A 25906-nucleotide genomic window follows, 5' to 3' on the forward strand; every position below is an offset into this window, starting at 1 on the left:
GGGACATTCCCCAAAGTAAGCATGTTTATAAGTCACTTAGGTGCTTTTGAAAACATTGCGGCATCTCATGCATCATGCATACGTCTCTCCCATGTTTATCCATCTGTGACCGCGTTAAAGGAGATGGAGAAATGAGAGGAGGGAAATGGAAAGAGACCCGTGGTTTTCTAGCCCTTGGGGCTTGTGAGCTATAGGTAAAAGTGCAGAGGAGAGGGATCCATAGCAGAGAAGCTGATTAGAAGGTCTGGTTTAGATCGCTGTGTAAGCAGGAAATGATGAATCTTGGCAAGGGACCAAGAGCCAAAACAAAGCAGCAAGGAAAGCTGATGCTGATGCTTTGGAAAGACAAGGGAGGAGAAAGAAAGCAGCTGGAAAAAGCTGGAGAAAAAGGACCTAAAAATAGGAAATTGTGGACATATTTCAATTCAGCAAAGCTCGAGAAATGGGTTCGGTTGTCTCTTCCTAGGAGTGCTTATTTGTTAGCCAATATTATCTGAAGAAAAATACAAAGGGGTAGGCGTTAATTCTTCAAGTAGATGTCTGAGAAGAAGGGGAGTGATTTGGGGATTTGGTGTGGGTAAGTTAGTTGGACTACTTGTGCATGGTTTGAGGAAAGCAAATTATAAAGGAGAATTTCTTCACTTGGTGAAAGATAAATAGGAGAGATGCAAAGCATTTGCAGGAGTCCACCGTTCATTGCCTTTCTTTTGTGAAATGGACACAGTTAATAATAGTAGCAATAATGATGATTATATTAACAGTCACAATGTATTCTTTTAAACAGGTCCCATTTTGCAATTTTATAATTTATTGGATTTCCTACTCAGCCTTCACCAGAAGGTCCCAGGCCAGGTTTCAACAATATAAAATAGAATACTAAAATACTAATTTCTCATCATTAATGAAGAAAAGCCTATCAATATGTAAACTGCATTCTTCTCTACATATTATACTATACCCCCAAGATAGATGGTGCATCAGGATAATGTTTGGAAGGTGCCCATCAAATAAGTCACACCATTTCCTCCATGGAGAATGACTGACACCACTACTGAAGTCAATATACTGTAAAGATGTTTAATAACTCCAGTAGATTTTTGGTCTATCCCTCCCCCCCCCCCCCGTAGGACTATGAGCCAGCATCTTTCTTCTCTTGTTTTTAAAAAGTAAATGATTGTGGTCTCTGAATCATCTGCTTTGGTTTGAAAATTTAGGTTTTGTGTCTTATGACTCCTAGAAATGATCAGATATGTTTTTGGGGTTTTTTTACTTATCTTTGTTGGTTCTGTACATGTTTCCAAAGCTGTATATCAGCTTTCCTCAACTGGGTGCCCTATGGATGTTCTGGGGCAAATTCTCACAATCCCTGCCTATTGACCATTCTGGCTGGGACTGATAAGAATTGTCATTCAAAACATCTGGTGGACACCAAGTTGATGAAGGATGAGAGCATGTCATTCCAGCTTTTATGCATTAGTAAATTGCTGCCACTTATACATCACTGGATATAGTGCTGATTTTGTCATTTAAAGCCCTATACAGTCTCAGCTCTAAATATTTTCAAGTTCAGCCCTCTCCTGTATCAGTTCCTAGTATGTATGCTTAGGCAGACAAATGCTCCTTACTTTTCTGTTGGACTACTAATAATTGGGAAGCAAGGGAACTAATGTTAACTCTTCATTATTCCATTTCCCTCCCTTGTTGGCAAGTCTATAAGTGAATTCCTTAGTTTAAGAAAATGCTTACTTGCACAGAAGATATCGTAATAGTTTTGTCTTCTCTTGCTGGATATTATTTTACACATAATTTTAGTGCTTCTTTGTCATTTTCTTTTGTTTGTAAATGAAAGAAAGCTTTTAGATTTAAAAACAACAACAGGTGACTTCAAGTTGCCCCACTACTCAACTCACCTGATAGGTGAAAAAGGGAAAGCAAGCATAGGCATCAGTGGTGGACTTCTTCTATTTGTATCTTAGACTCAATTCCCGCTGTCCCCCCCCCCCCTCACCTTGCTCCACCAACCTAAGGGAATCTGAGCTAGAGAACATACCCTCCATGTCCAGACCCAGCAATGATCACCCATATCTGAGCCTGGTGGCTGATGTCCATTGGGACTGGCAGAACACTAGGCAGGAAGACCACCTTTAGGTGGCACCGGAGCCAATAACAGGCTCCTGCTAACGGTTTTTAAGAAAGACAGCATGCAGGTAGAGGCTGATGGAAGGCAGACTGAGGTTGGTGGAGCAGTGCCCCATTCTGCACAATAGGCCAGTCTCCATTATCTGCTACCACATACCTTGTTCAGAGCAACTGTCTCCCCACCCACAGCTTTGCAGCTGTGTCCATGGCTTAATGGTGCTGCAAGGATCAGAAAGCCCTGTCATATACTGACATATAGGTGGGTGGGTTTCTCTGAAGCTTTCGGCACTATCCATGTTGAAAGAGTGGTGGGAGAGAGCTTTGGCACAAGGCCCGGAGCATGTAGAATCCCAAGCATATCCCAAAGCCCATCCGTGCCATTTTTGTCATCCGATTTTGCTTTACCCTTTCAAGCTCTGCATCAGCTCAGTGTCAGAGGATGGTTCCTGCTGCATGGAATTTATAGGAGATATAGGCTAGATTTCAGGGCAGTAGAGGGCAAAACAAAACAAGTCATCTGCCCTAGGGATGGGGGAGAAATTTAGTTTACTTTGCATTTTAATGAGAAACCTACCTAACTAACACTAATTAACACTTCCCAATATAATGCATCAATTGAACTGCAGCTACCCTTCAAAATTTGAATGCTGTGGTCCTGTTCTCCAACCAAAAAATGTGTACAAATATGCATCTATCAGATGAAATTGGGCTTTAAAAAGATATTAATAGTGCTATGATCCTTTATCTAAATGTGTTATAATTTTACATGAGGAAGGCTCAAGAAAAGAGAGGGGATGAAAAAGAAGACGTTTTTAGTGGGCACAAATAAATCCCAGTGGAACACTGACAGTGTGAAAGAGTGGTGTTTTTATTAAACCACAAACTCGGCAATATCTCTTTCAGAGGAACACTATTTACACATTAGTGAAAATAATATACAAAACTTGCTTTATTAGGGAAAATTTATTGCAAAAAATGTGTTCATTAGGAGGAATGCACGCTAAAATGCTAACAAATTTTATATATATATATATATATATATATATATATATATATAATCACAAACTGATGCAGATCTATGCTGAACTGATGACTAGAAAAATGAGAAAGCAACATTGATAGTTTCGCTCATCCCTCATCTACTCAATTTTCCTGCTTCCCCCCAAAAAAACTCCTCTAGAAAAGCCACTGTGAGAATGTGAGAAATGGTGTGGAATGGGACTGCTGAAGGAAACGACTTGAAAATAGATTCTGAAATATGGAAAGGATTGGTTTGTGTTTGGGCTAATGTATGAATTGGTTGGGTTCCAAAACAATGTATCCAGCTATCCCTAGTGAAAATCTACAGTGTATAAGTTCTCTGTAGCAAGCTGAAAAATTACCAGTTCCTTACTGAGGTAACCCAACTAGGATTTGGTTTGTCAAGATATTCCAGATAAACCATATTTCATGGTTTCTATAAAACACTCAGCTATTAAGATTCTACGGCTTTTGTTTTTATTGGCTACACATTTTTCCACCAAAAGGCAGTCAAGAGAGCAAATTCAAACAGCTGGTCAAAATCCATCTATGTACGCAAAACAGCACCTGCTACCAACAGCGTTGTTTAGAGCGATCTTTCTTTGTTTCTTTTAGAACGTGGCTTAAGCACAGAAAGGCTAACTTTTAAAAAATGGTCTATTCATTTATTTGGGTTCAATAGGCCATGATCCATCCTCCCAAGCATGCATAGCTGTAAATGTGGAAGGAGGGATTGTGACTCCGTCATTTGTTTTCTGTCTCGCTTGTGTACAGTTCCAGGAACCACGCAGTAACATTCCAGTAAAATCACTCAAAATAAAACCCATACATAGATCAAACACACAATCTTGCAGATGCTTCAAAACAACATAAGGCAATGCTTCTACGTGAGCCTGTCAGTAGCACTAAGATCAGTGCAGGTCAGACATGATGAGGACACAGTGGCAGAGTGTGGATCATGGAAGAACAGCTGTACAGTAAGGACAACTCATTGCTCAGTAATAGAATTGATGTTCTTTCTGCCTGCATGAGGGATAGAGGTCAACCTCTGTGGCAACTGCAGTTATGATGAGAAAAGAACCAAGGCAGACAACACCAGGCTTGAAGGACTGATAGCATAAGATACCTTCGCACAGAAGAAAAATACTAACTTTATGAAGGGCCACAGCTCTGTATCAGAGCAGATACTTTTCACATGCAAAGACATAGGTTCAATCTCCAGTCAAAGGGATGAGGAACCTGTGGCCCTCCAGATGTTGCTAAAGCTAAGTTCCCATAAGCCCCAGCAATCATTGGCAAAGGTTAGGGATAATAGGAATTATAGCCCAACAACATCTGAAGTGCTACAGATTCACCATCCCTGAATTAAAGGGATTTCAGAGAGCAGACCTGGAAAAAAACTTCTGCCTTAGATTTGGGAACAGCTGCCAGTCAAACAGTAGTTTGACTCAATATAAGGCTGCTTTGTATGTTCATAATAATATGGGTTTCCACGCTGCATTGTGCTGATCTGTGAGAAGAGGTATGATGCCCAACTGCAAGTCGTAGGACTTACTGTGAGCTGTTACTGGTCATGGTACAAGAGTCCCTTCGTTCCCAGGTAGGAAACCAACTAGTTTGTGACTGTGTAGCCACTGTCTTCAACATGGGATGCCCAGGGAGAGCATCAGCCTTCTAGATCCTCACACCAGTACTTCCAGCTCAGGACTGTATCCCAGTGCTTGAACCATGGCTGAAAAAGAGCGGACAAAGACATCATGCAAGCCACCAAAGTGAACTTGGCTTAACTTGCTTCCGGGGCCCCCAGTGTACTTGCAAAACCAATACTTATGAGGAAGCATAGTTATCAATGTGAAATTTAAAATGATGCCCCACCTCCAACATATTTACCTTCCATTGTCATGTCTATGGAGTAACCTTGACATGTTAAAATGTTCTGAACTCAAGCCATGGAATATTCTGATTAGCATTTGTTTTTAAAAAAAGGATGTTCACCTGCCTACTATTTGAACAGGATGGTTATTAAGAGTGATTTATTGGTGGTCTCTCACAACTGATGCTAACCTTTGGACTTCAGCTCTACGGCAACAGAATCTAACACACTCCAAAAATGCTCTGTTCTCACATCCAGGTGAAATGGTGCCAGCTCTTAACAAGTTTTCCTGGGGTTTAATGGCTTAATGTGGGACCCTTAAATTGTGTTTTTTAACAGCAGCCTGCATTTGCTAGACATAGCAGCCATTCCTATGAACTTTGCTACTTGTGCCAAGCTTAAATAAAACTGCTCTGATGCTTCTTCCGATACTTTCCATGCCAAATAAGGCCAAGGCTGATGTATAACTTTGGCAAGGTGTCCTACGAATGCTGGTATAATTAGTATTTCTTGCTTTTATTTGTTTGGCAAAAGACCATTTTCCACCAAGATCTGAATGGGATAAGGACAGTGTTCCATCTGGCCTTAGTTTCAACATTCAACCCCTTTCATCAGACAATCCATGGGAATCTCTGCCTTTTCCTGAATGCAAAAGGTGAGCCTGGCTTGTCTGTCACATTATAAATAGCCACTTTCCATGCAGTGTGTGTAGTGGAATAATATTCTCTCTGTGTCATATGCATGTGCAGACAGCACAAGTAGAGTTGTTCCTGCTTTTGTTTCCACAAATCTTGTTGTGTGCCTTGTTTGTCAAGAGAGCAGAGCAGAATTGTCCAATACACATCACCACATGCAGCTCATTACTGTGAATGCAGATGAAGCAGATTGATTTGTATCTGCAGAGTTGCAACACATTTGGAATGAAGAGTCAATTAACATACCGAAAAATTGACCCTGGCAGTATGGTGAATTCAATAGTCATTACAGCTGGGTGTGCAATGAACAGGCTTCCTGGCTGCTCAGTCGTGTTGCCAGGTTGATTTTCAAGCCATGTTCTGAGGTGCATGCAAAAAGTTACATCATTGTGGGCTGGAACTCGATCTGGCTCCATGATGGAGCACTTTAGGCATTATGCCTTGGTTAACAGAAATGCATGTGAAACTCACTGAGGCCCGAGGGCTGATTTGCAATGGTGTGAACTGGCCCAGCTTCCCATGGACTTCATTCGACCATATCACTGAGTATTTGTGTGCAGAACCACAGCCTACATGAGTAAAGATACCAGTCAGCAATAGAAGCTGTTGATGATCATATGCTGCAGTCGTTTTTTAAAAAAGTGTTCCTATTTGGCTGGGACAACCATGTGCCATGGATGTCTGTCCATTATTGCTGGAGAGGGATCCCTCCTCAGTATGCCATCAGCAGCCTCCCCTTCAGTACTTGGGGGTTGTTGTTGTTGTTGTTGTTGTTGTTGTTAATATAAGATATTTATTTATACCCCTTATATTTCCCCTACAAGGTGGCTTGATAGCAGCAGCAGCAGCAGCAGCACATTTGGGTTTTTTTTTTAAAGCTCTTGAGTCTCTTCTTTTATTAGATTGGTAACAGGGACAGCCATAGAGCAGAAAAGCTGTGCAAGGATGGCCCTAGGATCTTCTCCATCCAGTCAACAGCTTTGTCCTGGTAAAGAGCCACTTGAGATGGAAACAGCAATGTGACCCACCATTCTCCTACAGATGCAGTAAAATAGGTGCAGTACACACACACACAAATACACTTTGAACCATGAGGAAATACCACAATGGGATAGTGATTGCAGATGTGTGTGCATGTGCAGGAACAAAAAAGGACAGGGAAATCAATTATTCCTGACCAAGGAAAACTAGCAAACAATATGAAAGTGAGGGGAAACAATATACTACAGGACACATTGTGCATTTTACACACTCCCTATCATAAAATGATTAAAAACAAGCAAAAACAAAACATGTACAAATACTTTAAGCACATTGATTATATGAGGTTTTCTGCCTGTGGATGGTGGATGGCAGAGGTGACCGGTGGCTGAGGCAGCCGCCAGGAAGTCCCTAAGCAGTTGTGTGAAGAGACACAGAACTGCCTACATGGGGGCTATCACTCTTCTTTCTCTGAACTGCCCCCTGCTGGTCCATCTGTGGTGTGAAGTTTGCCATCCTCCCTGGCACACACTCATTGGTTTGTCCATTAGGTGTGTATTGCTAGGAAAATTTGCTTACAGACGATATATTAATATGAATATATGTGAAGATGACCCTTGATCTAAGTAAGCCTGAATTGTCTTATCAGACTCTGAAGGAGCTATAGCTAGTTCCCTTTCCCCGACATTTCTGTCTGTAAAGAAGACCAAAAGCTTGAAAATCATTAGGCAGTTTGGATTATTATTCACCACATGGCAAGGCATGGCTTATATTTGGTGGCATCCAATGCCCTTGTTCCATTAGCCCACGAGACACAGAGGACATCCCCTTCCTCCTTTCTCCCCTGAAACTCTCAGTGGGCCCTCAAAATCAGCTGTGGGGGTTTGGGAACCCTCCAGGGAAGATATTTTTGGAGTGGTTAGAGGAAACAGAACTGTGGTTGTATCAGTGGAATCTCACTAATGCTGCTTTGGATTCAACCCATTATCTCTACAATACCATTCTGTTGAACAATGCCAAACTATTTGTATTGCCTCTATGCAGTCTCCTTTTACATTGGCTGAATTGGGCTATGGTGACAATTATAAATCTATATTGAACTCTGAATAAAATTGTGTGATATGCTTTCAGACCTACTTACTTTCCATTTTATGGTGTTGCATTTTTGCCCATATGTGTAACATGGTGCAGTTTCCAGCCTTTCACAGTAATCTGAACAAAAGTGTTCACTTCAGTTATTCAAATTTCTTTATAGAAACATATTTTGGGTTTTTTTGTTTAGTCAGGAGTCGGGATAATTGCTCCAAATAATGAAGCAACAGCATCATGCTTAGTTTTCTAAGGCAACATTCGAGTATTTCACGTAGGGTGATCATAGCGATGATTGATAGACCTCATTATCGTGAAATACCATTGCACTGTAATGTAACCAGATGTTTTCCAATGGAGTATCTTGCTGCTACGATGGGGAAAATATCATCCAGTAAATAGCCCATATCATTCATTACTGGGCTGCGGAATCACAGGTTTTTGATCTTGTGGTTTGGCTGTACACACAAAAGAATATATCAGTTCAAATACATCTTGACTTTGCTTGGTATAGTGCAGACCTGCAATAATATGTTTTTTGAGTTTTTGATCTGATCCCATCACATATTGTTAGCTAAGCAAGACCAGTGCTGAATTCTGGGAAAGGAGTGCTTTTGGGCGTGCGGTTGGGGGTGGAGACTGTACATTTCCTCCAACACCTTACCTCCCCTTAAACCATTTCTCTAACCACCTTTATCCAATCCTGCACACTTTTATAACAAAACCAGGGGCATAGTCTGAGTGCATGGGAGTGATGTGGCCATCTTGGCAGATTAGGATGGCCAGCACACTCAAGACCAAGTCCAGATAGAAAAGAAATCCTGATAACAATTTCTTGAGGAAAAATGGAACTAAACATAGTGTATAATTTAAGGAGAAAGCAGAGGACAGAGTGGTTTTGTCTTTCTTACTTCAGGCCTTGTTCATACACCCAATCATACAGAGGAAAACCTCCCACCTCCCACAGAAGTTCACAGCCAATAAGGGCACCTGCTACTTTGTTGTTGTCATTGTTTAGTTGTTTAGTCATGTCTGACTCTTCGTGACCCCATGGACCAGAGCACGCCAGGCACTTCTGTCTTCCACTGTCTCCCGCAGTTTGGTCAAACTCATGCTGGTAGCTTTGAGAACACTATCCAACCATCTCGTCCTCTGTCGTCCCCTTCTCCTTGTGCCCTCCATCTTTCCCAACATCAGGGTCTTTTCCAGGGAGTCTTCTCTTCTCATGAGGTGGCCAAAGTATTGGAGCCTCATCTTCACGATCTGTCAGCCATGGTTTTCCCAGTAGTGATGTATGGAAGTGAGAGCTGGACCATAAAGAAGGCTGATCGCCGAAGAATTGATGCTTTTGAATTATGGTGCTGGAGGAGACTCTTGAGAGTCCCATGGACTGCAAGAAGATCAAACACATCCATTCTTAAGGAAATCAGCCCTGAGTGCTCACTGGAAGGACAGATCCTGAAGCTGAGGCTCCAATATTTTGGCCACCTCATGAGAAGAGAAGACTCCCTGGAAAAGACCCTGATGTTGGGAAAGATTGAAGGCACAAGGAGAAGGGGACGACAGAGGACGAGATGGTTGGACAGTGCTCTCGAAGCTACAAACATGAGTCTGACCAAACTGCGGGAGGCAGTGGAAGACAGGAGTGTCACCATGGGGTCACGAAGGGTCAGACACGACTAAACAACAACAAGTGTGTGTATATATATATATATATATGGTTAGAAGGTAATGTACAGCAATAATACTATTGCCAATAATATCCTACACTAATGGCCTTTTGACAGCAAATTCAAACAGTTACTATATCAAAACTTCTTTACAAATATTTGCCATTGTCTTCATGCAATGAATCTCGAGGCAAGTTGAGAGTTTCAAAGACAGTAGTAGAAAAAATGCAAGCATATATATATATTAATATACTGTGTGTGTCTGTGTGTGTGTGTGTAGGCTGTACACACCTCTGTTTGTCTGTCTGTCTGTGTCTCTTTTTCTCTTGGCTGTACACCTCTCTCTTGTGCCTACTGAAAGCTAGCCACCACAATGTTCAAGAGTTTAAGAGTTCCACTTTGAAGTGTGATACGAAAGTTCAGCTTTGAACTATAACACGTTTGGAGCTTCCTGAGATCTGACGTTCAAGTGATGTGCGGATCTTGCATGAATTTGAAAACACAAGATGTGCAAGAGCACATTTCTCAGAATTGCATCAGAAATTCAGTTGAGCTTTGTGATGAATGTGTCCTGAAATGGTACGTTGGTTAAAACAGTCACAGTCAGCACCAGATCCAGGAAGGCCCTGCCACTAGTCAGACTGAGCCAACTACCTCTTCAAAGTGATGAGCATGCCACGGAGCTTTGAAATTAGTTAGAGACAAGGTCAGTGCTGTCATGGCTTGTGTGGCTTTATTCCAACTTCATCGTTCTACCCTAAGAACTTTTATTTCTTCAAAGTTAATGAAAGTTAAAATGATGTTGGATTGGAAAGTAAATGGTTACTATTAGCAATGGTTAAGACAAGGAGAATAAGGAAGATTAGTTTAAATCTAAATTAAAATAAGGGAAGATTTGCTGAGTAATTGGTAAGAATTTGGAATACAGAAAAGGGAGGCATGAGGAAGTCGGGGAAGAAAGGTATAAGAAATTAGGATATGAAATGGTACATGTTTTTTGTTTTGTTTATGTCTTTGTATGTTTATGTATGTTATGTTTATATGGAAAAAATTCTTGAATAAAAATATTATAAAAAAAAGAACTTTTATTTCTTCATAAATGTGCAATTGCAGAAAGAAGAGCTTAAGTTTCAGATGCTGCCTTCTTAATTGCATTAATGTTCACACAGGAAATCAAGGGGGGGGGGATCATAAAAAGCCAACAAACTTATTATCAGGATATTCTTTTTGATTCTGAACAAACCAAAAACGGGGGAGTGGGAAATGCTTGATCTGGCAACATCAAAAGCTAAAGCTAGCTGGGCTTAGTTAGTTTTGCTTTAGGATTTATTCTCCTTCGATTGCAAAATAGGAGGATTTACTTGATTTTTTTCTTGGATCATACAGCTGCAGTTGTCTTATTCCATGCCCATCAGCATACACACGCATCCTTATGGGGCACATTTTACTAAAGGCAGTTGCAGGCATGCAAGGCGTTCCCGCATTGCAGTATATTGGGGATGGCAGAGCTTCTGCACATGCATGCAAGGATTCTTGTTGTTGTTTAGCATCCACATGGCATTCTCCTCATTAAATTATCACCCCACAACCCCCACTTAAAGCTGAATTTAGCATTCACATTTTAACTGTTCCAGAAACTGTGCTTTCCATTGACAAATAGTAGGAGACATGAAGATGATGTTGTGTGTATCTAGCGCCCCAAAGGGTGCCTGCATCAAGCACTGAATGCACCTTAGCTTGCTTTCTTTCTTTCTTTCTTTCTTTCTTTCTTTCTTTCTTTCTTTCTTTTTTAGAGGGACAAGAGTTTCAATGGACAGACCTATGGGTCTCCAGAAGTTGCTAGTCTACACTGTCCATCATCCCTAACCATTGGCCATACTGGCTTGGGTCAATGGGAGTCCAACAAGACCTGGGCGGGGGGGGCGGCGGCTCAAAAGTGTCTCCATCTCTAGACTAGAGCAGGGGTGGTTAGTGCTACCAGACTACAACTTGTAGTCCAACATAGAGCTGTTATCTGGTTAACAAATCTATCTCTATCTCTCTTTTATTATTTTAGTTCTGTTCTTCCATGACTGATGATTTCTGTTATTTGAAATATTTTTTTATTTATAATTTTATAGGAAATGGGTAGTGCTAAGTTAAAGTCACTTAGTTGTATACTTGTTGCACAAGGGAAAACACAAGTACATTACCAAAGACTGTTGTGCAGTGGATAGCACCACAAGAACCATCTACTACTGCAACTGCTGCAATGGATTCCTTTGCTGAACAACAACAACAACAACAACAACAACAACAACAACAACAACAACAACAACAACAACAACATTTGTATGCCCCAGCCAATCTGGGCGGCTCCCAACAGAGTATTAAAAACACAATAACCTTGAAGCTCTGTCATCCACTAGCACAAGAAGTCTCGATTGAGTATGTTGGATATGGCCTTTAATGTGTTGGGTGATGTTTTTAATGCTTTCAGCTCACTGTCGAAAAAAGACAAGTGACAAGTTACTTCAAAAAAAGTAAATTTAAACAAAGAAATATCTGTCCGATCGCCACCTTTTAACCAATTAATGGACTCTGTTTGAATCAATGTGTGTCATCACTCAAGCCTCAGTGTAAATGCTTGTTTGAGTTTCTGAGGAAAGAGTGAAATGGTTTTTCTGTATGACTCTCTCATTGGTACCCTTTGGTAACCCCTTCAAACAGTAACCCAGAGAAAAAATGAGCAGGAAGAATGGGAGGAGAACAGCAGCATGGCAGCAAGCTCCTCTTCTAGTCTCTTCACATTCCTGTGTGTGTGCTGTCCCAATGCAATACCCCACTCAACAGAACTGGACATTTGGGCAATCTGGCTGCCAGTTAGAAGGGCCTGCTACCTTTCTTCTTTTTAAAAAGAACACCAGACACTCTTTTCTTCCAAAGAGTATCCTACCAATCTGGCAGGTAAATTTGAAAGCTGTTCCAGTGGCTGTAACAGATCAGTCAAAGGCTACATTTTTGCAAATCTATTATCTATCTTAAAAAAAAGCAAGAAAGTATTTTAGCTAACAGAGTATGGCAGAAACTTTAGCTAAGCTGCAATTTACTCTGAAGCAGAAGGAAATGGCTACATTCCAAGCTTCAGTCACAGAGCCAATCTGACGTTACTGCAGTGGAAATATATTATGTTTCTGCATACATCACATAATTGTGTTTGAGAGATCCCAGCGTACCAACCTGATTAATGGCCTGCAACAAGTTCATATCCCAACAATGAACTGATGCTGTCTGTAAGCTGTGCTACCTGGCTTCTCTCCACACTAATGCATCTTGCTATTTTCGCTGCAGGCTAGATATTTAGTGTATTCTTGGCCAATGGGTTCCTTTCCACCAAAACACATTTGTATCACCCTGTAAAGATATCAAAAATGGTCAGAGTTTTCATTTGTGCGGTTTCTGACCTCAATAAAGCTTAATATATTTTTGACAGGGTTACCGATGCTAACATTACATGAGGGACAACTCAGTGGCATAGACAGACACCTGAGGGTTGACCTAAGGATAATGAAGTGTTGCTCTGCATAGTCTGAAAGTGATATTCACCAAATGCAATTCCTTCCTAACATTCAACACTGAATTGCAAACTCAAGGCGACAGCTGGAAAGGCCCCCCTCCTCCATTGTTTCGTGCCTTTTGATATTGTAGGAAAATATCAAACCTATAATGAGTTCCAGAAAGCCAAGAGAATTTCCATTGTGTACAGTATCAGAATGTTGGATGTGTGATCAGCAAGAAATGAAAAAATAACAGAGTTTTTGGTGGGGAGAAGAAGGTTGGGTAGGAAGGAGGGTGGGTAATGCAGGGGATTCCTTGTGGAAGAAAATGACCTAGTTTGTCTTTACTCAATTAAGTTCAGGTGAACAGTGGCCTATGGCAGTTACCCATACAATCCTATTGGGTGGTCTTTGTTGAAGAGTATGGAGTCTAACAAAAGTATTTGCACAGCTGCCCTGATGGCAGTATCTCAGTCCTCAAATTATTTTGAATATTTTTATTGGTGAAACATCCTGTGAGGTAGAAAGGTGTCACAATTCCCATGCTAGAGGTAAAGGGTGTTAATATGTAAAAGACGGATTGACAAATCAATTAGACCACAGTGCTTGGTATGGAGGAGATTGAATCCTTACCGTGTGAAGACATTTGCAATAATGCAGAAGTATTCAGAAATTAGCCTTGGGATTTGTTGGGACATTCACTCAATCTTCGTTACATCAGCGCTGGTGATGCGGCCCCCTTGTAAATAAATGCAATGCTACTGTAATATTATTGCCTTCCACAAGGCTTCAACTCCTCCAGTTGTCACCATCATGCACCAAATTAAGAACTGAATAGGTCACAACTGCTGTGTTCTACTTTGTAGATCTTGGAATAAACTGGTTCTGCTAAATCAGGGCAGACTGAGGAATCTGGAATGTACCCTGCAATCTAATCCAGGTCCCAGAATTGAACTTGGACTCTCCACTGCTCATGGCTTAACCATTCCTCTTGCTTTAGAATGAAAGGTTATATAGTTCTGGATTAGTACTGCAGTATTAAGTAGGCTGGCTTTCCCCACCCCATTTTATATCACTGTGGCATAATAAATCTACCCTGACTGACTTGTTTTGTTGTATTACTCAACTCAGTATCAATTCCGATGTAATTGATCATTCTTTAAAAAATGTAATAAGGGGAAGTCTTAAAAATGTCCAAGTGCTGGGAGATGAGTCTATAACATATATTTCGGTCATATGCCACTGAGCCTAATTCAGCAAAAGAAAAATAAGGAACACCAGGCCAAAATGTGTCATATTTCTTGTCTTCATAAATCAGCTGTACATATTTACCTTTTCCTTACTTCTCTGTGTGATCCAATCCTGCTCTTTAGTTTTGAACCAGCTGGGGTCAGTAGCCATTTATGTGATCATAGCAGCTGGAAGAATTAAAATCACGATCATGGATATTGTTTGTAGGCCTGTCTTCTGGGGAAATAGATAGTAGCATTAAATGAAGTATACATTTGTATGAATGTTGGGCAACAATGTATTGCTTATTGATATGCACTAAAGATAAAGTGTAGATTAAAAAAAGAATTGATATAGTAACAGCTTCTTACCTAGCATTGCTCGGGAATTCTAAGAAGCAAAAATAGTGCAGACAGAAATCAGTGGAGTTCTGAAATCTGTGGTTAAAATCAGAGCAGTTTTGAAAGTTTAAGACCACCATCTTGATTCAAAATGGCACCCAACTGTATCCAAACATAGAAAAAAAAATCCACTCCTTAATCACAGGAACCAGCATGCACAATTTGGTAACAATATCTTAAGAGGTGTCCAAATGCATAACAAAGAAACAAACAACTTTCCAAAATATGTAGTAGATTGTACTGGAAATAAGAGAAATTCCAGCAGTAACTGAGTGGTATGTTATGTCTATTGAAAAATTCAAAGTTATACAATTGTGAAAGGCAGGGGAAGAGACTGTGCGCTTTTGTTAAAAACTGGAAATATTTTATTGAATATTGTGATAGTTTAGTACAATATAGCTGATCTTGTGAAATTTTGGAATTTTCAAATAAGTATTATTTATAAAAATAAAAAATACATGTGGGTGATTTTGCTGCCAGCTGCCAGTTATTGTTCCATCACATAAGCAGCATACCAGGGAACACAACCAAAGAAAATGTATTTTGTCTAAATCCCTCCGTTGAAGTTTTGTTTAGCCCTGTTAGACACATCAATGCTTCACTGTTGGACAACTTGCAATAGAGAGTGATGATATTTCTCCATCACTCTATCAGTTAAAAGACACAACTAGGAGTAATAAACGTGTATTAGAGTTACAGTCATCTAACTGTTTGCTGCAACTGTCTTCATGAGGGCAACATTTCAAGAGCAGAGCAAGCTATGTTTTGACAAGATGTAATCTTTTATTTTCTTCCTACAATTCTTTATACTGATTCCTCCTCTATCCCTCCACTCTCTGGGGGAAGTAGAGTTCACACACATGTTGCTGGACAAGAGACAAAGAGAATCTGTCCAACACGTGTAGAACAGATGCTTGCGAGCGGCAAGGAGGGGGGATCAGTTGAATTGCTGCATGACTCATTTCCGCTGTCTTGCTGTCCAAGCAAGTGTTGACCCACATGGAACTGGTCTTTGGGATTTTTCCATGTCAGAAGCAGACAGACAGCCCACCCAAGAGATCATCCACAGTCGGTATTTGTGAACCACAAACTGTTTCATGTCGGGTACCACCTGCTTTTATGGAGAGAAGGCTACAAAGAAAATGTACAATACAGTATGAATATAATAGGAGGGGGAGATCTTAAGCATGGTCGAGCATCTGTCTTGCATGCAGAAGGTCCTAGGGTCAACCCCTGGCATTTCCAAGAGTCTTGTCGGAAAGCCTGGAGAGCCACTGCGCAAAAAGTCCCCATAAAAATTAACCAGAAATTTAGTGTGAATTTTTCCCAATACACACCATTAGAATCCTTGTGAATATGAAGTAACTGCAAGTAAAGAACCTTTTTCCTTGTGAATTTTATTTTGCCCTTGTAAGCAACCCTAGTGGTGTGTGAATGAGACAGATGATGTGTGCTGGGTTAGCTCCCGCTTCCAAGCTGTTTTTAGCCTGCTACATATACATAAACTACAAGCCAACCAATTTTATATGTAGAACATTTTTGCCCAGCAATTTCCTCAAATGCAACGCATTTTAAAGCAGTTTTCAGTAATTTATTTTTCTGAACACTTCACCCCAGTATATGTATTTTTGCACACATTGCTTAGCTTGTACCCCATGGGTGCCATGGTGCCTACGAAGGCTTTTATCACTGTTTCGGCAAAGGTGCTCCAGACTCTAAGCTTTCGTTTGTTTTAAAAAATGAAGTCTCTAGCCCTTCTAGAAAGAAAGCTATGGGGCAAAATGTACAGGTCACTTCTAGGTGATTTCTGTGAAACGAGAGTGTGGTGTGGCCGGCATGTATATTTTTCCTGGTACTGAAGAATCTCCCCTGTTGTTTTTAGAGAGCAACAACATCTCTCCCCCCCCCTCCGTGTATGTGAACAATATTCTGTGATCTTCACAATCAGGACCAGCTGCACATAGCTGACCTCCCATGGCAAGCATACAGGTTTTTTGGGTGGTTGGCTCTCTAATTTTGTCTTATGCCACATCACCCAAAGCAGCTATTTTGTGACTGGTGCTCCCAGAACTCTCACAACATGTGCCCACTGATCCAAAAGGTTTGGGGACCCCTGGTTCATAGGAATGACAATGAGGAGCCCATTCATTTCTTGACTTCCTTTCTCTACCTCCAGTCGAACATCCTGTGAAATTCTTTGGCATGAAAAGGCTACGCAAGCAAGACATCCATGGTATGTTTGGGGAGGAAAATACAGAGAATGTAAATCTAGGCTCCATGTAAATGTCAGGAGCTATTTTATTTCTAATGTCAGTAGCTTAATTTACAATTCCCTACTTCAAGGTGGTTTGGAAGAGTTTCTGTCCTGCTAGAGTTTCTTATGGATAAGAATCCAGCTTTGAAATCTGGCAAGCTTCTGTATCTCGTTTTGGCAGCTCATCCATTTTGCATGTGTGAGGCCTCAGGTATAAAGAGCTACAGTCTTCTTCAGTTAAAGGTTCTCCAATAGTATCCTGTGCTCAAATGACACCATGTCCCAGTCATACACCAGGGATCCTTACACGATGATGTAATATAAGTAGGGATGGGCAAACCTGTCATTCTCTCACTTGCAGTCTGTTAGCTAAGGGTTGTTGTTCATCATGAAAATTCATCAGCATTCTGGTGCAAATTTCTCTGAATATACCATACAATATTTGTACACAAACAGCAATTTGCTAGTGCTCTATAGCAGACATGTCCAACACGTCGACCACAATCGATCAGTAGATCCTGGCATGGTCGATCTTTACCTGCCCTCCGCTGAAGACATGCCTGGGCAGCCACTGCCTCTTCCTTGTAGTAGACCAGTATAAAGTAAGCAGCACATAAGCAGCACACAAAATGCTACCAAAATTGAGAGCTATGTACAAGATGTACTACAGAAGCCACAAACAGAAAACTCATTCAAATTGTGTCCAAAAGGAAGATTCAGTCTTTAAAGTTCCTTTAGCCAGGCTCCTGTAGATATCAACAAAGGTAAGTTTGATCAAACGAAGTGTTGGCGATGTTGCGCTCAAGGGTTAGATATCACAATTGGACACATAGCTCTCTCAATTTTTGGATTATTAATATAAGATTTAGAACATGGAATGGTTTGGTAGCATTTTGTGTGCCGCTTATGTGCTGCTTACTTTATACTGGTCTACTACGAGAATTGGCAGCATAGGTTCATTTCTTCAGTATTGCCTCCTCCTCAGCTGCTCTCGTGGGAGGGGTTGTTTTGACACTGCGCGTGCACCCTCCCTGCCCCATAGGCATGTGCTCGCCCACCCTGCACCCATCCCTGCCCCCTCAGGGGAAGCAGCCAGCACCCGCCCACCCTGCACCCATCCCTGGGTGGTAGATCTCTGCCAGTTTTTATATTGGATCGTGGATCACAGTCAACTTCAAGTTGGACATGGTTGCTCTACAGCAACAAATCCATTCTTTATGGAAGCGATTGGAAATATCCTCAACCTGCTTTGGATACGTAGAACAGCAAAGAAACAATCAAACTTAACTGGCTCACAGCCCTTTGGATTTGATGACCAGATCGTAAGCACGAAGGAGGCATGATCTGTCCTTCCTGTTTGAATCCTGCAAATAGTTAAAAGCAGGCCTATAAGTTAACAAAGTCTGGAACCCTTCCAATCCGTGCTCCCTACAAAGCAAGTTCCGACAGCTTTCGCTCGGAAGAGAAAGGGAAAGGGTAATTCCTGCATTGAATGCTGGCAAATGCAGGCATGCTGAATTTCTATATTTTGAGTACCTGTGCTTTGAACTTTAAGGCTGCTTCCAAATTCTGCTGCAATCTTTCCCAACCAGGTGACCTCCAGATGTTATTGGACTTCCGCTTCCATCAGCTCTAGCCAGCATGGCGAATGGTCAGGAAAGATGAGAGTTGCAGTCCAACGACATCCGGAAGGCCAAAGGTGGGGGAAGGCTGCTGTAGTGGATAGGCTTTGCAAATTATACAGGTTCAAAAAATCTATGCTTCCTTTCCCCAAACTATATCAAGTGGGTTGTTAAAACAGATGGCAAAACAAAGCAGCAAATAATGCTATGATGCTGAAAACAACAACAAGAACTATAGCAGTGCATTAGAATAGGAAACACTTTTTTATTTTTAAAGAAACCATATGTAGTTATATGGTGGGTGATAATCCATGTATAATACCTTACTGCAGATATTTACATAATTTTTTTTAAAAAACCCCATAGTTAAGTGGCTTTATTTTTAATGAGTTTTGAGGGCTATTATTTTTAAAATCAGATTAGTTCCACAGCAAGAAAAAAGGAAGAAATACAATGATTACCTTTTCCAGGAACCTTCCTAAGGTCTTTGATGTACAATTGATGGTTTTCATATTGGTATACTTTTAATATTGTTCCATCACCATTTTTATTACTGCCCCCCCCACTGTTTCTTTCCTCCTTTACTGGCTGATTTTGGATTTCTTTTAGCACATATGGTAGGACTGTGGCAAAAGAAGGAACCATTTATACTTGATTATTGGATAAGGGGTGTGCATTGACTATGTAATAAGGCAAATCCAGTGATTTGGTAGTGTACCCGCTTCTAAGTCAAAGTGCAGTGTCAGTAAAGCCCCTGAACAGGATCATGACCTTACAGAGGAGTAACGTTGTAATGTAGTACCTCCAAATTCCTGCAAATTCCTGATTTGCAGAGCCAACCCAGGAGAAGACCATAGTCATAAGCCACAGCTAGATCAAGGAGAACCAACAAGGATGCATTTTCTTTGTCCTCTCCTGATAAATGTAATCAACTGGGGCAACCAAGGCTGCTTCAGTAGCGAAGCCAAACTGAAATGGGTTTCAGTTAGCTTCCTCCAGGCATGCCTAAAGCTGTCTGGCCACCACCCTCTTGCCCCCAAATGTGACATTTGAGACCAAGGAGAGCCTCTTGAGAGGACAATAAAGATTATTAGCTTGCTGAGTGGTTGCATGCATGCCACAATATAATACCTGGTTTGCACCACAAGTAAAAGTGCTGGAGTGAAGTGATTGTTAACTTGACTTCCAACTTCTGATACCTCTCGACTTCTATCCTTTTGTCTCAAATGTGTTTATCTGCAGCTAAATTCCCAACCCCTAAAATAGCAGAATGGCTTCGGTTACGTAAATAATAACATTACAACAGAGGTGTCATTAAGCAATTTTATAAGGTTATGCACATCAGTAATTACTATGAACCCAGCTGTTTTCCATCTCTATTTCTATTTCCCATAATGTGGCACATAACTATCAGTGAATAGAAATGTTTTGTCTTACCATGTGGGTTCATCTCAGGATACAGGTTGTTTGCGTGTTTAGACCCTGTTTGTTTGTCATATTGCTGCTTCCTGTTAGCGTTTTTCCACCAAAAAAAGCAATAGCTAACAAATAAATATGGCATGATTTTTCATGGGAAAAGACAAGGAACATAATAAAAGCATGCTTTAGACAGACTGAGCATCTCTGTATCTTAGGTTATGAAGGATTCAACTCAAGCACATTTGCTTTTGATGCCTTGGCTGTTTTTTTGTATAGAGCTTTCTATGTTGGATCCTGAATTTACTCTCCAGTTGGAAAGCACCCATCCCTCTATTCACCTCTTCCTGAACAAATTTTGCCCCATCCCTTTCTGCTTACCAGATGTCCCTTGGATGGTGATTCTCCCCCCGCCCCCCGGGAGGGAAACAAAATGGCTAGTATAAGCAATATTAATCATCATATGAGAAATTACATAATGCACTTTTCCCCATTAAGGAACAGTTCAAAGGCTAGCTTTTAATGAAATATTTAATTATTCTCTTTACTAATGCAATGCATGGGTTCCGTTCCATAAAAGTAGTTTAGAAAAAAGGAAAGAAAAAAGCAGTGAGTGCCACTGCCTGCTTGTATGAATTGGGACTGACAAGTCCCCCATAAACAGACTTTCCCATGAAAAAAAGTGTTAAGGTTCATTGTTCAAACAATGCGGACACTCTGGAGTTTATTTCATCTAAGGCTCAGATTGGCCACTGCCAATTGGAAGGGGACTGAGCTGGGGGTCTGGCCATCAGAGCACATCTGTCTCCACTGTCTGAATGGTCAAAATTATGGATCCAATCCTTTCCAGCCAGGATGCAAAAATGTGAATTCAAGGCATGGATCCTCAAAACTTTTACAACGGATCCCTCCAAAACTGCCATCAAGTTGCCTCTTATTGTTGGAAGTTTCATTGTCATCTTATGTAAATACATGAAGATCCATGGAAACCTGTGCCTTGGTTCATTGATTTTCAGATACCGGAACAATCCACCACTGTGGGCAACAGACACAATCCACCATTGTAGCCTTTCTTTGGTGATGGTTTTTGGAGGGATCCTTTGCCAAATCATGCCAATTCGTGAGGATCCATTTTCATTCAGTCGGATCGGGCTTTTATCTACTCTTTGGAAAAACAAAGACTCTCTAGGTGTCTTTTTGTGTGCTTTCTGTCTTTCTATCTGTCTGTCAGAGGGAAGTGATCTATGAGAGGGCACAGAAAAGCACTCAGAAGCAGTGGTACCCATGGCATCTTTCCAAAATTCCAACTATGCACATGAGCCACAAATGGTTGGCAACCCTTGCTTGCAAGGTATCTGGTATCTACAGTGAAAAGATTATTTTAACACCCTTTCTTTCTTTCTTTCTTTCTTTCTTTCTTTCTTTCTTTTTTTCAGTTAAATCGTGACTCTATCCCTGGGCAAATATTTGAACCTCACTCAAGAGTCCCTCCCTGCAATGTCGCCTCTGAGGGACTGATAGCGAGACTTGCGAGCAAAATGTAAGTTATTAAAATGAACAGAAGGGGGGGGGGGAGAATGGCAAAATATGTCTTTAATGGTGAGCAGAAAGAAGGAACAAAAACTTTGATTTAATTTATTGATTTGCTGTTAAGTAATAGCACAGATGTTTTGCGTTATATCCCTGGAGAAAATTCAGTAGGCGCCAGTAATCCTTATGGACCAGAGGCCTCTGATAAGAGGAAAAATCGACGTCTGGTCTATTGTTACCAAATGGAAGTGGCAGGTTTCACCGCTGTAGGTTGCTTGTGTTTCCGACAGCACTTTTAACGCAGGAATGAGATCGCTTTTCCTATGCAGAGGCTAAAGCAAGACCTCTTTTGCCAATAGCGGCGCTCAGTTCCAAAGAAGTGTCAGGTCATGATGCTGAAAAATCTTTCCAGGAGATTTTTAACATTTACGGTAGTAGGGGTTGCTCTTGACACTATTGAATTACTTCACTTTAATGCTGAAAGATCCCTGGTGCGTCAAGGAAGACAACCTTATCTTCATTTGCATCATTTCTTTCTATCAGCCAACTCTTTGGATTTCTAATTATCTCCACTGGCGCTCCAGGATATATGGCTATATTGCTGAGATGTAGAAGCCAGGTCATGTTAACCAATTGAACCTCCTCCAGCAGCCCCCCTCCTCCAATCTTTATGCACAAACATTAACCAGACCACTATTTAATGGAAGTTCAAAGCTCCCTCAAATAATAATAATAATAAAAGTTTCAGAAGGCTTTCTTCACTTTCAGATATTCATTTCTCCTTTCAGACTTCTTGGAACCCATGCAGAGGACTGTAATTGCCAAATTCAAGCTGTTTGGGGCTGCTTATGAATCAGGATCGTTGTGCAAAACCTGTTGGAATCAAAGGGGGGGAGAACTGGGCAGATACAAAGGGATAAGACACTATTTTGGAGGTAAAAATGCTTGATAAACTGAATACGAACACAGGAAGCTGTCTGAATCAGAACACTGGTTCATCTAGATCAGTATTGGCAACATGGCTCTCCAGGGTTTCAGACAGGGATCTCTCCCATCTCTACTTTAAGATCCTGGGGACTGAAACTGAGACCTTCTGCATGTAAAGCAGATGATTGACCACTGAGCCATGGCCCTCCATATTATCTGGACACAAAACCTTGACACTTTTTGCAGGTGAACTGGATGTTTATGCTGGATGTGCCAGCCCCAATGCATCCATTGCCTACACAATCAAGGCAATGGATTTTCCCACCCAGATACAAGTGCAGAAATTGTTGACGTTCGAAGTCTGATTGCCTAGTTCATATGTTGTATGTCTCCCACTATTCGTATTTATCAGGGACAATCCTTGGGTACCAATCAATCATAAATAACAACCCATAGTTTGTCTTGGGGGGATACCTTGTTTAAAAACCCTGTTAGTGTGAATTGCTAGGGTCTGTGGTAGGGCTGCCATAGTCCCCAAACTGAAAATCTGGGCAGCTTTTTGGGCGAACATCTGCCTTTCCAAAAATTTGGGCCTTTTCTTTGATTTTTAAAGATTTTTTCCCCATAAAAATAGCCCGACTTGCCATACTTCTGGGTTTTTCAGACATTTTGCAAACTCAGCAAAAATCCACCTGGACACCATTTTTTTGAGCTATTCCTGGACATGTCTGGGGAAACCCGGACGTATGGCAGCCCTGGTGACTGGAAGTTATATCTTTGTCTGAGTGGATATATGTGCACATGTAGGTAAACTGATAGGCATGAATAGTCAGCCTGCCATTTCACACTGTGGTTGCTGAGGCCCTGTACAAACAGTGGGTTTTAAGCACAATTACTTTTTATGCGTATATACCTAACCAGAAGAACTACCATCTTCTTGGCTTCTAAAGAAGTAGATAAGGCTGTATTGCGGAAGACTGAATTAATACAACTGTCGGTGAAGAGCACAGAAAGCTGTCTTATTTCATTGGTCCATTGAAATAAGCATTGTCTACACTGATTGGTTCCAGTCCTCCAGCCCTTCGCCATAACTATGTGGAATTGTGAAGGGGATGGGGCACACTAAGTCATCTGCAATATGAGAATAGGACTGTAACAAACATCAACCACGTCTCTATTTTCAACTCTGAAATGTTGGTAGGTATGCTAGTGCTTAAGCTAAGAAGGTGTGACTGAAACATATTGAATGAATTGGACCCAAGATGCCTTCAGAAAGAATGGGAATGGCCATAGGCCCTGATATCAGCTAATTTGGGGATGCAATGCTGGACTAGCTTACCTGTAAGTCAAGCCTCTTGAATTCAGTGGGCTTTATGCTAAGGAGACATGCATAGGGTTGTTCTGTCAAGCAGGCATTGCTAATGGTTAACTTAAAATTGTCATAATTAAGTCCACATGCCTGAGGACATTTTCCTATGCAAAGCTAAATGTAGAATGACTTGAAATGCAAATTCAAGCAATTTGAATTCCATAGTTCTTGTGGAACATGAAAGAGCTCCAGGAATTACAATAATTAGATTACCAGCAAAAAATCAGAAAATGTGATACATGTAAGAAAGTGAATTCATTGTATTTTTTTTTTAAAGCTAGAGCAATTTAGTTATATGCTGGATAGCTAATTTCTTGTCTTTTTTCATATCTACTGCCATCTCACCCCACCATTTCCATGCTAGTCAAATCTGTTCAGAGATAATATTATGAGTACAAATGTTGGTTTCACTTTTTAAAAACACACACAAAAACTGTCTGATTCTCAATATAGAAAATAAACATGTTGTGTGATGTGTCTTCTGTGGTTTTGGAAAATACTGGTTCCCTAGATGTGGTGATATACAGAAAGCTGTTTGTTGGTCCCCTGTTTTGTACAGTCATAAATTTTCTTCTTACTATTTGTGTGGTAGTAGGACATGGAATATTGTATAGTTTATGCTGACAGGTTATCACCTAGGTGGGTCTCTGGTCATTTTATGGTTTGTGGAGAGGACCCTGATTATTCTGTTGTTGGAAGACACTCATGGTAGCTTAAATGCCTTGAATTCAGAAGGTCTCAGAAAGAGAAGCTGCTTTCATCAAAACATTATGGTAGAACTTCTTCCATATCCATTTCTTGACCTATACTGATACTTTTATTATATTATTTAGGATAACATGGTACTTCCTACTGAGTCAGACTACATTCCTGTTCATACTCACCTAGCTGTATGAGTAAATATACAGAGAGCTATGTTGTTAGGAACTCAAATACAGTGGAACCTCTACTTACAACCATAATCCGTTCTGGAGGTCCGTCATAATTAGAAACGTACATAAGTAGAGGCACCACTTTTCCATAGAAAGTAATGGAGAAATGAATTGATCCCTTCTAGATGATGAAAAACACCCACTAAAACAGCAATTTAACATGGATTTTACTGTCTAACGAGACCATAGATCCATAAAATGAAGGCAATAATCAATGTACTGTACTATAAAATAAATAAGACAATATTGTAGATGAAAAAAATTAACATTTTTTTCTTACGTGCACTGAGGATGGGTGGGCTTACTTGGCTACAACCTGGGGGTGGGGCAAGTGTCAGTAAAAAGCTGATTCACTTCGGCCAGGGTCACTTTTTTTCTTGCCAGGACAGGTTCTTCTCTGGACTTCTTCAGGTTAGTTCCTCGGCTGGGTTTGGGGCTGCAGTGCGCCCTGCTGTGCCTCTTGCAGGGAGCACCTCTTCCACAGATTCGGGAGTGGGATGGGGGCCCTTTCCCTGGCAGCAGGGGCCTCAGCGTTGCTCCACAGCCGGCCAGCCGAGCTCCGGGATGCTGGCAAGGCCTCTGTTCGTATCTAGAGGAAAGTTCATAAGTTGAAGCACCTACTGAAGGTCGTAACTGGAATCGTATGTAAGTAGAGCCATACGTGAGTCGAGGTTCCACTGTAGATAAATTGGGGTTGATATCTAGGATAAATTTGGCTTTAACAGAGATGGCACTATTTAGATGTGAAGATGTAAATATATGCAAAAACTAGACCATTCTATATATTTAGACAACAGAGAGTCCACGTCTGTCATCCCAAAAATTTGAGGAAGCTGAACTGAATCAGCTTTCCAAGCAGGGATACATAAATATATCATCATAAGCATCCTTAAGCCAATGGACATAAATAAAAAGCTGCTCATGTGGGCAGATGACAATGAGTTTGAATTTTAGCTGCCATCTTTAAATAGGCAATGACTTTGGGATACATTCACGTGTTCACTTACCGGCCAAAGTCCTCAGTTTCTTCTAACCATGTTAAATCTTATCACTCATATACATGGGAAGGGATCACTTTCAAGAGCAATACCTAAAGATATCAAGTTTCCAGACAGAATCCATATCTCCATCCCTTTGTGTGAGACACCAGAAACAGGAGTCTCCCTTGACCACCTGCACACATAATGGAGAATAACATTCCTTGGGAAATGTAAGTGAAGAC

Source organism: Podarcis filfolensis, assembly GCF_964270895.1.
Source record: "Podarcis filfolensis genome assembly, chromosome: 9".
NCBI lineage: Eukaryota > Metazoa > Chordata > Lepidosauria > Squamata > Lacertidae > Podarcis > Podarcis filfolensis.